The sequence below is a fragment of the Chelonoidis abingdonii genome, chromosome 7 (assembly GCF_003597395.2).
Source record: "Chelonoidis abingdonii isolate Lonesome George chromosome 7, CheloAbing_2.0, whole genome shotgun sequence".
In the NCBI taxonomy this organism is placed as follows: domain Eukaryota; kingdom Metazoa; phylum Chordata; order Testudines; family Testudinidae; genus Chelonoidis; species Chelonoidis abingdonii.
Window position 1 is genome coordinate 91,993,246 of NC_133775.1, and position 15,876 is coordinate 92,009,121.

Below are 15,876 nucleotides of genomic sequence, written 5' to 3' on the forward strand. Positions count from 1 at the left end.
TGCTGGTTGGAGTGACCACGCAGATGTCCCAGGTTCCCACAGCACAGATATGTGTTGATTACTCCACGTTGTTTTCATCTCAGCTGTATGTTCAGCTTCTGGTGCCAGGCTTCCCTCATCTTTCTAGCCAACTGAAGAGCTGCAGCTTCTCCCAGTTGGTAAAGGCTGTGTCAGGTAAGTGTCCTTGGCTCCAAAGCTTGGTCCTCTCTTGAAGGCAGCCGAGGCCATCTTGGGTTTGGTTAGCCCTGGAGGGAAACATATTCAGTCTTCATCAGTGGAAGTAATTAATGGTGGCCACAGTGCCAGGCTCAGAATGTAGGGAGTGCAAAACCATTCATGTTGTGGGCCAGGGAGATACTGTTAGGGCTGCCCAGAGTGGGGGAGCAAGTGGGGCAATTTGCTCCAGTCCTTGGGCCCCACAGGGGCCCCCATGAGAGTTTTTCGGGGCCCCTGGAGCGGGGTCCTTCACTCGTGCCGGGGGCCCCAGAAAACTCTCATGGGGCCCGGGCCCCCAGAGCTTCTTCCACTCTGGACCTTTGGCAGCAATTCGGTGGCAGGGAGGTCCTTCTGCTCTGGGACCTGCCGCCGAAGTGCCGGGTCTTCGGTGGCGAAGACCCCAGGCCACCTGAATCCTCTAGCCAGCCCTGGATACTGTATCATTCTGAAAAGGCTATAGGGGGTAAGGAAAACTGCTCTTGGGGAGTGGGGGGATATTAGAAGCTAAGCAGTTTCATACATCTCGTTTGCCCACTTCTAAGCTTTCAAAAATGTCACTGTTCTGTAACCTGAATAGCTACTGGCCATTTAGTAAATTACATCTTTGAGAATTTTGGGGAAAAAATGTATGTAAAACTACGAAGGAAACCTACCATAGTAGACAGGAAGCAACACGAGTCCAACATGTGCGAGTCACTTGCAGCGGCCTTGTTGTCTTTGGAGCTATTGCACAGTCAATCAGATCAAAAGTGCAACAAAACATTTGTAGTTAATGCTGAAACTTTTATGATCTGTTGGGAAAAATTAAGTGTCTGGTACAGTAATGCGATGACTGTGTGTACAGAGGGATAGATAGACTATTATTATTCATGCTAGAATATGAATATGCATGTTAGAAATTGTGTACAATATATGACTCCGAATAGGTGCATTTTCATCAGTAGTGGACCATGATGCAGGATCAGGCCCCACAGGATACTTCTACACAGCCTGCAGTGGCCCGCAGGAGCCAGTCTCCCAGCCTGGGATGATGGACCTGTGCTTGCGGGAGCTCACGTTAGCGCTCTCAAATAGCTGTGTGTAGAGCTCAAGCTGCTCAGGTTCGGGATAAGCATGTCTCTTAGGAACATGGTGTGGACTTTTTGGGCAGTTGCTACACTTTATATATGCCACATCACCTCTCTGTGCTTCAGTTTCCCCATCTATAAAATGCGGATAATGATACCGATCTGCGTTATAAAGTGCTGTGTTCCACTGATAAAAAACACTATACAGGAGGTGGGTGTTCATATTATTATTTACTATATTCCCATTGTGGGTCTATAGAAACTTTTCTGGTCTGTTGGGTAAAATAATTTGTATTTTAAAAATCCTCAACTCAGAATCTTCCAGGGAATAGAGTTTTTAAATTAATTAATATCAATTTATTGCCATTAAAAAGTCAATACTTGATGACAATTACTGCAACGTGGTATTGGAAAACCCTGCAGCTAGGGACAGTCCTACTTAATCAAAGGGATTTGAGGATTCTCAGTACCTTTCGGGATCAGGCCCAGGTTTCCTATTCAAAGACGGGGAAAAAACTGATATAGTATCTCAGTTACTATTGCAAATGCAGCCTGTTTAATGGTGCCAACTGTATATGTAGTAGCATGAATGTACACCCATGCACAACCTGTGTGAAGAAGCAATTTGTCCTGTTTAAACAGAACAAAGGCAGGAAAATACAGAGTTAAAGGCCCTCTCCCAATGATGCCATCTGCATACTTTTCTCAGTGCGATGCTTATGCTCATAATCCTATGGTTTTGTTAGGGCCTTACACGAGTTATATTGCTGTGCATTCTCAGATACTTGCATGTGTTTCTGGCTGCTCTGCAGTGGTAAACAAAGTGGTTCCCGTATAGACAGTTTGCACAATTAGTTAGTTATTTGCTATGCTTTGGGAATGAAAGGTGTTACAGGAATGGAAGATCATTATCATACCATTATCACTACATACCGTTCCTAGGCAGCTGCAGGAATGCAATATGTCAAGGTGCTATGGGGTTAGGTAACTCTGAATGTCCTGCTTTTCCTAATTTAGAAATTACTCAACACTTTTTTAAAGCCATGTTTTACATGTGATACTTTATTGCTTTTATAACATCAAAAAGATGTTTCACAGGACAAATTAAAAGACTAAGGTCACTCCCCTGAACCATTCGCAATGTGATGTTAGAAGTGACAACGTGTGGGAGTAACACAGCATAGGGTTGAGGATTTGAGATGGCTTGACCAAAATACAATCATTATTACTGATTCAGTTCTCATGGCTATCGTGGAAGAAATTAATCTTTAGTAGGAAGTTGAATGGAGGGAGGGTAGTTTCTTGGCAGACCAGAACTGTGAGATATTCCATGCAGATGGGTTGGTGTAGGGAAGAGGTTGATTACATTTATGGTACAAGTAATGGATCTCTATATGTTGTACCACCCAACCCAATATAAGAAGACAGAAGTGAAATGAATACCGCTCCTTCCATCTGGGAGCACCCTAGCCAATATCTTATGTTGAAGGCTGTTCATAGACCTTTAGATTCAGGTTTTCAAAAGAACTCAGCACACTAGATAAAAATCTGTCAGTAAGTGTCACAATGGGAGTATCTGGGTGCCATGCATTTCTGAAAACCCAGCCCTTATTTAAATGCCCAGCTGAGAGCTGAGGTGTTTTGAAAATCTGGCCCAATTGAGGGAGCTGAGCACCTGAAAATCTGGCCCTACAAGTCAAATATTTCAGGATATGTGAAGCCTGCCTGTACTCAGGGCCGACGAGGGCGGGTGGGGGGAAAAGCCGGTACAAATTACCGGGGCCCTGGCGGTCCAGAAGGGGGCCCGACTTCTCCGGCTTCGTCAGCCCAGTCCGCCCTTGCTGGTGGGTCTGAAAATTTTTTTTCACTGGGGCCAGCACTAGCTCTCGGTGGCCCTGCCCGTACTAGTTCACTGACTGTTCTGAACTTTTGAATTGGACAGTTTGCCTACAGCTTTGACTTCCTTCTCACATTCTGTAAAGTGTCAGGTAAAGAGATGGGAAAACAGAACTACATGTGACCTTGGGAGTGGAAAAAATCAGACTGGTGAGCCCTCATGGAGTTAGGGAAACATCATCCAACACAAAAGCTCTCTCTTGTGGTCTCAACATGCAAATACACCTTTCTTGCCAGAGACAAAACCTGGTTTATAAATTATTTGGTAAAATCCAAAGGTAGAGAGGAATGAAGGAATCAAATCTAGTTTTAAATTCCAACTAAAGTGGATTTTTCTATCCCTCTGTCTAAATTCTAGACATTTATTTCGGAAATTCAGTCTCTGTGACTCTTTTAGGGCTAAACCCTATTCCTTGGGGTAAACTCCCATTAGTTTAAAAGAGAGGTTATTTTTTTCCAAGAAGGACTGCAAAATTAGCATTACATTTTAATATGTTTTAAGAAGCAGAGGAAATATTTCCAATGGTAACCTTTATATTGTGCTCATATGTGCAGATTCCATTTAGAAACGTACTTTTTCTTTGATTTGCATTGGGTTAGTCCACCTTTATCTGAAAAAGATGATTCTCTGAGTATTCTGCGCCTGTACTCCGACACAGTGGGTGGACGATTAGAACATTAGAAATTGGAAAGAAGTGCTTCTATAGAACAATGCACAAGGAAAGCAAATTGCAGACCAAGTTAATATTCAACCTCCCTGCCATATAGATAGATAGATAGATAGACAGACAGAGATGTGTGGAGATATACACACACATACGTAAACAGCTGCAGTGACACACACAACAAAATGGATTCCTAAACAGTATTTTTTAACTGAATGCATCTGTATGTTTATGAATGGAGTTTTCAGCTAGTGCAAGTCATGAAAAGTTTCCATGTTGTCTCATGTTAGTTCAGAGGTTTAATGCAGATATGGATCTAAAAGTATCTGAATCTCTTTGATCTCTGGACTCAGGCTGGGAGTCTCATGGAACTGGGTTTTTCTTAACAGAATGGAACGTCAAGTGAAATGGAATTAACCCTTTTTAATTCCCCCACTCCCCAAGTATTTTCCAGGGCTTACAAAATCTTCCAGGCTACAAGCCACAGTCATCCCCCTTCTTTAGCAGTAACAGACCTTTTTCCCTTACCATATGTCTATCTTGTCTGCTTGGATCGTAAATTCTTTGGCACTGAATATTACTCTCTGTACGTTGCCAGGCACAATGGGTCCCCATTTTTGGTTGGTGCCTGGGCACAACTGTAATAATTCTTATTAATAATAATACTAGGGTGGAAGTTCTTCCAAAGGATTTAATCATGGATATAAATGTCTTATTTTATGCAGAAAGAGAAACCAGCTGGGAAAGAAGAAGAGCTCCTGTTTATACAGAGAAATCTGCCATAACAGTAAACAATAATAACAACAGTAATTTATTGTTATAATACTTTGCACTTTCCTAGTGCCTTCCATTACAAATAAAGGATCCTAAACCACTTAACAAACATTAATGAGTTTAGCTTCACCCCTGAGGATGGTATAGTTGATTAATTCCCATTGTATTGATGGGGAAACTATGAGAGAGAGAAACGGTATGTGACCTGCCTGCACTCACCCAGGCTGTCTGTGGCCGAGCCAGAATAGAACCCAGGGGCCAAAGGTGTCAGGCACAGAAACTGAGAGCAAGGAGACTATTTCTTCTATGCTCTCAATGCCCCCCCTGCTGGTGTCCAAGCAGAGTGGTTGAGAAGAAGGAAGCTGTTTGACTGGAATGTAGCGATATAAAGAATGGGTGGCAAGAGGGGATAATAACCTGTGGGGAGGGCATAAGGGGTTAGGAGCCAGGGATGTGGGAGGATAGGAGTGCAGGCAGGAACACAGGCTGTAGCTGGGGACAGGAGCCAGTACCAAGGCAAGGGAAAGAGCCTTTGGATGTTCCTTTTTTTTTTTTGGCAGTAATTTTAGTATTTATATTTTGGGCCAAACTGGACAAGAACTGTAAAAACATTTTTGTTAATGTTCAAAATTTCTGTTTTGTGAGGGTTATTTCAGGGATATTTTTGGAAAAATCAAAAAATTTGAAATGTCCAAACTTCCAGGGTTGACCACTTTCTCTCCCTTTTTGCTACTGAATGCAATAAAACGAATGCTGGCCAGGGTGTTCTCCTGCCCCCAACACACATACATTTTCCTTGGGATGCTTTATAACCTTTTACAACTTCTCCAACTTTGGAAAAGTTAGAGTGACATAAGGAAACATGAAAAAAGGCCCCCTGTCTCCCCTGAACACCACTTTCCCATTGCATGCAGTGGCAAACAAAACCCAACACCCTCCTGCCTCCCTGCCCCTCAAAAAAACAACCCCCAGAAGAAGAGAGAGATAGAAATTTCAAACATTTAGGTTTGGACCAAAAAAACCCTCTGAATTTCAAAAATGATACATTGTGACCCGCCCCCCTCCATTATAGTTTCACTCAGCATCTTTGTTCCAAAAAAAACAGTGACTCAAGGAGCTAATTTTTGAAGTAAATGGAAGATTTGCTTGAATAAGGACAGTAGGATCAGGCCCCACACTATCTTGTTTTGAAATCTGTCCAATTGTGAAAGTGTTTTTAAAACATGAATTAAAACTAATAAAAGTTTTATTTATTTGTTTTATTTAAAGACAACAGTAAAATCGTTTGCAGTAAGATTATAAAATGACTACTGCAAAGACTGGGACAGCTGGTCTACTGGATGAATACACACACTTATGATTGTTTTGGAACACACTCATCATTCACCACAGAGGAACAGTTTTAGAGATATGAATGTTTATTTTAGGGCCTCATCCTTGTGATTGGTTGTTCACAGCTGCCTCAGAGTGCCTTAGGAGTTGAGAGTGCTCACTGCCTAGCAAGAAGTAGTGCATCTTCCTGCATGTGGGACCCTTTCTATTGTATTGATCTGGACTGCAGCACAGATGATCAGAAATGATTTAATACGCAGAAGCCCAACAGCGGAGTTACAAAAACAAAGTTAACAGGAATGCAAAGAATAAAAGTGTTAGCATTGCTGACTCATTTGTTTTAAAAATTAAAGCAGAATTGCATACTTTCATGATAAAGCACTCTTAAATTCATTAACAAAAAAAAATCAGTTAAGGGAAGAACCTTGATCATCATACTCTTAGTAGGATTTTTTTTTTGATACCTGCTACTTAAAAGCATTCAGAGAAAACACTTTTATACAATGTTATGCTCTTTTACTGTGCTCAGTGTGCAGGGTCTGATCCACAGCTCATTGAAGTCAGTGGAAATATTCCTATTGTCTTTTGATGGCTTTGGATCAGGTTCTTATACCATGTCAACACGACAAGCCCTGCAACGGCACAGCTACTGCACTGCAGCTATGCCACCGTAGCACGGATGCTTGCTAGAGCAATGGAAGGGGGTTTTCTGTCACTGTAGTAAATCCACTCCATCAAGTGCTGGTAGCAAGGTTATAGGAAGAATTGTTCCATCAACCTAGTGGTGTCTACACCTGGGTTTAAGTTGGCTTAACTGTATCTCTTAGGTGTGAGAATTTTTCACACCCTGAGTGATGTCACTGGGTTGACTTAAGTTTTATGTGTAGACCAGGCCTTAGACGTTAGGGCAGTGATTCGTAATTACCCCATTCCCAGTGGTTGGGGCAGGAATAGAGGGAGCTCTGCATTTGTGCTTCTCATAGTTTAGGCTCTTCTCAGGTTCGTGAGGTCCATGGTATAAATAGAACTCTCTTAGTGCTGCACTGATGTATGTTCTGCTTCTCAGGGCCACCCGTGAGGCAGAGAACAGCCATAGACCATAGCACTTGATTGTGTTCAATGTGAAGTTCTGCTTAAAAACTGATAGCACACTATGGTCCCCTGGGTGAGCGGGAATGGATGTGCAAGTACATTTACTGTAATGGTATGAAAGCATTTTAGTCCTGATCCAAAGACAATAAAATCAACTGGAATCTATATGGATCAGGCCATATATGCCATCGTTTTTTTAAATGATTTATTATTGTAATCACAAAGAAGGAATCAAAACAGGCTGTTGCAGCCCAATGCCACGGCTTCAGATTAGAAATACACCTCTGTTCCCCACTTAGAGTATTTTTAGTTCAACTTAGAGGAAAATCTCAAACTAAGGAAGTCAAATTTTCACAGGAAGCAAGTGATTCATTTAATATGATCTGACTATTAAATTGTTTCATGAAATAGCTATATAATTGTCCTGGTGTCATTTTACTTGACATCACATATGGGAATAATTGCGACTGGCATTGTTATCCTATACAAGGGTTTTTTTAAAATCATTACTGAATATGAGACCTGATTTTACTTTTAGTCTCATGAGCAGTCGATAGGTATGTTAAATTATTTGGTTTCTTTTTTCAGCTTTGCATGGAAGAATATATAGTTTATATATAAAAGAAAAAACATTCAGTTTTGTCATAAGTACAAGAAACTGCAGTCAAGTAGCTTTAAGGCTGGAGACAGGCAATGTGAAGTGAATAGTAACGTTTTCAGCTCACATAATTGCTGGCAACAGAAGGACTTTCAGAAGCCTTTGACAAGGTCCCACATGAAAGGCTCTTAAGCAACATAAGCAGTCATAGGATAAGAGGGAAGGTCCTTTCATGGCTTGGTAACCGGCTAAAAGATAGGAAACAAAGGGTAGGAATAAATGATCAGTTTTCTCAGTGGAGAGAGGTAAATAGTGGGATCTCCCAAGGATCAGTTTTGTTCAACACATCCATAAATTATCTGGAGAAAGAGATAAACACTGAGGTAGCAAAATTTGCAGGTGATAAAAAAGTACTCAAGTTACTTAAATCCAAAGGTGACTTCAAAGACTTACAGAGCGATCTCACAAAACTGGGTGCCTGGGCAACAAAATGGCCCATGAAATTCAGTGTTGATAAATGCAAAGTAATGTACATTGGAAAACACTGTCAGCTATACATACAAAATGATGGGGTCTAAATTAGCTTTTATCACTCAAGAAGAGATCTTAGAGTCATTGTGGATACTCGTCTGAAAACATCTGCTCAGTGTACAGTGGCAGTCAAAAGAGGTAACAAAATCTTAGGAACCATTAGGAAAGGGATAGATAATAAGACAGAAAATATCCTAATGCCACCATATAAAGCCATAGTACATCCATACCTTAAAAGTGCATGTAGTTCTGGTTGCCCCATCTCAAAAAATACGTATTAGATTTTGGACAAAGTACAGAGAAGGGCAATTAAAATGATTAGGGGTGTGGAACACCTTCCATATGAGGCGAGATTAAAAAGACTGGGACAGTTCATCTTAGAAAAGATGACTAAGGAGGATGATCTATAAAATGATGAATTGTGGGGAAAAAGTGAATAGCGAAGTGTTATTCACTCATTTACCCTACAAGCCATCACCCAATGAAATTAATAGGCAGCAAGTGTAAGGCCAAAAGTACAAATGCATTCTAAAAATAATTAGATAAGTTCATGGAGTATAGGTCAATCAATGGCCATTAGTCAAGATAGTCCAGGATGCAACCTCATGCTATAGAAGTCCCTCAATCACCAGCTGCCAGAAACTGGGACTGGACAACAGGGGATGGATCACTCAAAATTGCCCTGTTTGGTTCCCCCCCTCTGAAGCATCTGGCACCAGCCACAGTCTGAAGAGAGAATATTGGGCTAGGTCGACCATTGGTCTGACCCAGTATGCTCCTACTTATGTTCGATTGTATGAAAGGAGGAATGAGAAAGGGAACATTTTTGGGGGAGGGGGTGGGACAGGTGACGTTGCAACCTGGCACCACAGGGGTCTCAGCAATGCTCAAGTTTGACCCCTCGGGCTTGTTAGTTTCAACAGGCTCAATTCCTTCCTTTTCCACAGACTTCCTGTGTTACCTTGGGCAAGAGCAGGATTTCTCAAACAGGGGTTGCCGCTTGTGTAGGGAAAGCCCCTGGTGGGCAGGGCCGATGTGTTTACCTGCCCCGTCCACAGGCAGGGGTGGATCTAGACATTCGGCTCCACCAAAGCCACAGGACCAGCAGACCCTCCGCAGGCATGCTGCCGAAGGCTGCCTGCCTGCTGCCCTCCTGGCGACCAGCAGAGTGCCCCCCACAGCATGCCACCCCAAGCACGTGGTCCACAGGTCCAGCTGATTGCAGCTCCCACTGGCTGCGGATCACTGCTCCGGGCCAATGAGAGCTGCTGGAAGCAGCAGCCAGTAAGTCCCTTGGCCCGTGGAAGCCGCGATTGGCCGGACCTGCGGATGGGGTAGGTAAACACACCAGCCCGCCCCGCCAGGGGCTTTCCCTATACAAGCGGCGACCTCTGTTTGAGAAACCCTGGGCAAGAGGGTTAGTCTCTGTCACTACCTATCTGTAAAATGGGGATATTAGTTGTTCCCTACCTCACAAGTGTGCTGTGAGGACAAATACATTAAAAATTGTGATCTGCTCAGATACTCTGCTAATGGGGGCCATAAAGGTACCTAAAATAGGAGAAATTTTCCTTTTAAAATGCTGTTCATGATAACTCTGTGGGTTTATTTCATTGACACTCCAAAGCCTGGAATCAAACACAAAGTGTATCAGACGTTTTCAGCAGCAATTAAATTCATGCACTCTTGTAAACTCCCTTGTAATATCCCTGCTGCTGACATTTTATTAGCTAGGCATTCCAGGCTGCTCTTTATGACAGAACCTTTAAGCGATTGTAGATGGGAATCAGATGTGCCACCAAAGAGCTGTCTTCATATTTTCTGCGGTTTGCCTAATTTGTCAAATTGGTTTTAACCCTGTTGTGTTCAGGATTCTGCCCACCTCAATATTGGCACTATCTGTACTGGAAAATGCCTAAGAAATGAAACGCTAGCTACTGTCACCACAGCAAGCCTTTAACTTGCTGTTGTATGAGAGGACACTCTGGTCCTAAAAGTGAAGCAAACTGGATTCAATCTCTACCCACTAGAAGGGTAGTGAGTGCAGCTGGGACCCATCAGCTCTTTAAGATCCATGCTAAGAGTGTAATCACAGAACTACCCTGTCCCCATCCTCCAACTCCTGACCATGCATACTCCTGCCACCTACAGTAAAGAATAATGAAAAGTCAACCTTCTGCGCCTAATGAGGATCTCTTGTCAGGACAAATCCTACTGAACTCAGGGTGTATGTGTGTGTGTGTGTGTGGCTGTCAACATGGCCCTTTAACTTGGGTTGTGTGCTGCCAATCCTGCCCCTTCAGAATACCTATGTAATCATAAAACGAAAGGAGCTCAGTAATGTTAAACTGGGTAAACTGTATTCTCCATGAAACCTATAGGTTACTTTAACTTCTCTGTGCAAATGAATACTGAATTGCAGCTCTATTCATTGTCTGTTTGTTTTTTAAAGTCACTGAATATAATCCCTTCACCAGTGCAGTCCAGAATGACATGGATCATATCAAGAACTACACATTTCATTTATGACCCACATTTGTTCCATCCAGACAAGCAAGCTCTGTAACACTACTTATCTCAATAAACTAGCTTGAGAGGAAGTAGTATGATGAAAACCATCATCATCTATGTCCTGAAGAACATATGTCTTCCATATTGGCAGCTCAGCAATCCCCCAGATTGTTAGCCAAAAGGTTTGGCCAGGCTTGGCATATTGTAGTGTTGTGGTTAATATGAATTTGTTCTCTACATATGGACAACACTCCACTCTCACATCTTGTACATGACAAGAGTTATTGTATTATCATGGCTGATTAAAAGCACATAAATTCTAAATTAAACATGCAGCCAACAGTAGCTTTTACTAGGAGAACATTTTTGTTTGTACACAATGCAATATGATAACTCTTGTCAAGTACAAGATTATGCACCAAGATTATTAGGGCCATTTTCAAAAGAGCTCAGCTCTCAGAGAGGCATGAAAAAAAGTGGCCTCATTTTTAAAAGAGCACAGCATATTGGGTGCTGAGTTGGCCTGGAAGGGAAATGGTTTTCCCATCCCACAAGAATTTGAGAATTTGACAAAAAATTCCAATCTTGAATCAAGTAAACAAAAATTGCAAACCCACAAACCAAAAAATATTTCAGTTCTGCTCAACTGAAACATTTTATTTCAATAATTTCAAAGCATTTCATCTCAATTTTAACATTTTGACCATGTTTTCATATAAATTAACTGAAAAAGCAAAAGTTTTCATTCTGAAAATATCAAAATGGGATATTTTGACAATTTGAAAACCTAAAAAAAATTTTTTTTAGTTCACAAATGTGTTGGAATGGATGCTTTCCCATGAACTGTTTAAATTTTGACAAATTAACATTTATTAGGGAAAAAATTGAAAAATTCCCAACCAGCTTTAGTGCTGAATTCTTGAAAAACCCCCAGGTATGACTATCATTATGGGAGTTGTTGGGGACTGAGCTCATTTGAAAATCTAGCCCCGGTGAGGCTAAAGGAATCACAGGGGTAAGGATCAAGCCAAAAAAAATGTAAAGCTTCTGCGACAGCCAGAGACATAGCAGTTCAGACCTTTTAAAGTACATTGAGATTTTAAAAAATCTGTCACACTTAGTATTAAAATATTTCTCCCATCTCACTCATCCAATTCTATAAATGGCAATATTTTTATTCAGAACTTCCTGTCACACATAGCTTTGAATCTCAGCTTTTGTCTACTAAATGCAGGGTTAGAAGGGTATGCTAGCCAAATAATTTAATTGTCTGATCTGATGTACTATTAGATTCAGCATGCTAAAAACTCTCAAATACAGGTGACAAATGGCGTTTTCTGACTTGCTGTCAGTTATAATATATCATAGTTAATAATACCGAGAAAATGCAGTGTTGAAAGGCATAAAAAGAGAAGTGCAGCTAGGAATGATACAACGAACTGCTTAAAATGTATGTGTATCCCTGCTTTATAAAGGCAGGAATCGGAAATGATCTCTGTGTTATGGGTCCTATGCTACTGACAACTAATAGTTTGTCCTTTGGCTTAACTAGTAAGAACATGCCCTTTTGGTTTCAGTTCTCCTGCCATCATTCTGTTCTGGGTGGTGATATCTCTGATGTTCCTAGTTGTGGATTTATTACAGTATAATACAAATATGAATAAGGCAAGGTCTACACAAGAAACTTTTGCTGGTATAGTAACATTGGCTAGGGCTGTGTTCCCCACCCTCCCATATTTCAGACAGTTATTTGGGCAAAAAAAATTGTTTTTGTCAATATAACTTATTTTGCTGGTATAAGCTGCAACTACTGTAGCGAGTTTGCCCATTTAGCTATGCTAGTATAGCTATACCAGCACTTTTTCTAGTATAGAGCTGGCCTAGGTGAGTCTTCTTCATAGTCTTGGAAACAATGCAATATATTATTGGTAATGTTGGTAGACTAGATGAAGAGTATTTTGAGTCTGATGGCTGATCAACTGTACAAGATTGTTCCATATATTATGTCACACTCATAACTTAGTGTCTGATATTCACAGAGGACGTGAAGTGTTGGAGAACAACATCTTCCACTTTGCTTAGGTAGGTCCATGGCCATTTTATTTATGTGTTACAGAGCTGAGTCTTTGTCCTGCAAGATTTTCCCAACAGGAAAAAAATCCTAATAATTTGTTGCCTGAAGATTTTCCATAATTGTGGCTGGATCTACTATTGCTCATATGGCAGTCAAAAATGAGACAAGATTTCAGACCTATTGCTGCCTGGGAAAAAAATGTCAAATCACTTTGCTTTGGTTAGTTATGCAAGTTATAATCACTAGTATCACTGACACTCCCCGAAGCTTAGCACTTGCCCTGCCCGAAGGTCAGATAATGGCATATTCAAAGGAGAGCAACTCATCATAGGAAAAAGGGGAATCTGCTTTTTCTCAGGCCACGTCTACACTATGGGATAATATCGAATTAGCTAAAATCGGTTTCATAAAACTGATATTATAAAGTCAATTGTGCGCGTCCACACTAGGCACATTAATTCGATGGTGTGCGTCCATGGTCCAAGGCTAGCGTCGATTTCTGGAGCGGTGCACTGGTGAAACTTTTGAATTCAATTCCCTGTTGGCCAGCAGTGGCTCTGATCATGCACAGTAGCCATGGCAGAGCTCATCCAGCTCAACAGGAACAATGAGTCCCTGAACTGCGAAAAAGAAGCACCAGCATAGACTAGCACGAAAGAGGTACTCGATCTGATTGCCTATAGGCGAGAGGTATTAGTCTAACATAACTCCGTTCGACAAGACGAAATGAAAAAATATTGAAAGAATTTCAAATGTCATGACCGAAAAGGCACAGCAGGACTCAGTGCAGTGCAGGAGTAAAAGTTAAGGAGCTCAGAATAGACATTACAAACCAGAGAATGAAACGGAAGGTCTTGGTCAGGGCCGAAACATCCCGCTTCTAGTGTGACTGCATTGCAGTTTAGGGGCCGCAAACCAGTCCGCCACCCTGGCCGGTGGGATTCAGAGGTCGGGTGTAATATCAGCCATGAATAGATTTTGCGGAAGGGGAAGATGAGGATGAGGAAGAGGATAAGAGCTTGCCGTAGAGCACACAGCACTCCGTTAGCCCAACAGCCAGGAACTTTTTGTACCTTCCAGAATTAACCTCCCAGCCCCCCAATGCCACTAGCCAGACAGTGAAAACCATGATAGCGACCTCTGGTGATGTAACCTTTGTAATATCAACAGGTTTAAACAATTTTTTTATGATTGAATTTGCCATCAGCTTGTGAATGCTGATTCGCAGCAGTAAAGTTACAGGAAAAAGTTCGTTAACTTTGGGGATGGAGTGAAATCCTCAAGAAATCTCCATGAATCGCTCTTTATGAGTAACTCAAAAAGCCTTTTGGCAGAGAGATTTGCTGGCAAGGCACCTTATCCGTCCCCCATTGTAGGACACTTTTCCTCTCCATGCATTAACAATAATTTCAGTATCATTGCTTCACAAAGCATACAGCTGAGTATGCTCCTGGTGACTGCTGGCATGTCACGAAACATACCGTTCGCATCTTGCGCTGTTTCCTCAGAGAGTTATATCATTCATTGTAACCTGTTAAATCAGGAATTTAATTAGGGGGGCAATAGATCGTACATGGCGAATTTCCTATCCATATAGGCTGCCACTAATAAATCCTTCCGTGCACGTAGCAAAGCGGGGGGAGGGGAGAAGGATATCGCTGAGCTTTCTGCATTTGTCAGAGCAAGGAAATCTTCCCAGCTAACCACCACGGGCGGTGCGGGGGCGGGAAGGATGGGATGATTACGTGATCGTACATGATAGAAACCATGAGGTGGGGAGGGGAGAAGAGCGGTGGGGGTTTGGATTCTGCTGTTCCTCTAAAGGAACAAGGCATCGTAGGGCACTGTGTATATAAGCTGCAGAAAAGTCAAACAATAAACCTTACTCATGGCCCTGCATGAAGCTGAAAGATTGATATTGCTGACCTGCCGTCTGTGGAAATCTGCAACACCAAGCCACAAAGGCACTCAATATTAAAGGATGCAAAAATGCGACTTTGGTAGTGAAAATCACATGCTATTAAGGTGATAGTGGTTATTTACTGAAAGATACAAGCATTGTTCTGAAAATGTATCTTTTAACATATCTTCTCTCCTGTTTTCCCTCCCCCCATAAATGCCGCACAAGTTGTCCAGCCTCCCTACCCCATCCTGAAGCTAGTCAGATAAGGCGTAGGAGAAGAGAACGCGAGAGAAATTCTCAGGAAATCATGGAAGTAACCCGCAAGTGAAAGAGCTCATCAGAAGTGATTGGAAGACGTCTAGCAAAGTACAGGAAGAGCCAGTTGAACGTGAGGAAAGAGACGCTCGAGATGATAGGTGGTGGCAGGAAGATAGAGGGAGCGGCAGAGATCAGAGGTGTAGGCAGAAAGATCAGTGGTGGCGGGATCAACGCTGGAGCGCCGGCGTGATCAAACTGATATCCTCCAACGGCATGATGCTCTTCAGGCAAGGCAGTGGTACAGAGTGCCGCTGCAGCCGTGAACCACCCTCACCTCCCCATGTTCCATACTCCCCTCACCCAAACGTGTAAGAACGCATGGGGAAGGCTTTCGCACCCTTCCACTCTGCACCCCCATGGACAGTCCAACCAAAACTGTCATTACGGTGAAATGTCTTAAGCCTTTCCCTTCCCTCCTATCCTCCTCTCCAAAACCACAGCAGCAGGATACCTTGAGTAATCTGCTGCCTCTTTATGAATTACTTTTATAAGAAATACATCCAAAGGGGGAGGGTGGGTTGCTTACAGGAATGCCTTTAATAAAGAAATACATGATTTTTAACTGACGAATGAGCTTTTAATAAGAATACATGATTTTTAACCCAAATACGACTTATTCCCTTCACAAGCCTATAAGCAAAGGGAAAGGTGGGATGCCTTCCAGCGGAATGAGTCTAATCTAAATGGGGGAGGTTCATCAAGGAAACAAACCACACAGTCACACGTACCGGCGCGTGCTGAATATGTTCAAAGGCTTCTCTGATGCGCACGCCTCCTGGTTGTGCCTCTTCAATCCTCCTGGTGTCTGGCTGCTCGTAATCCACAGCCAGGATTTGCTCAGCCTCCCACCCCACTATAAATGTCTCCCCCATTACTCTCAAACAGAATCTCTCAAAAAA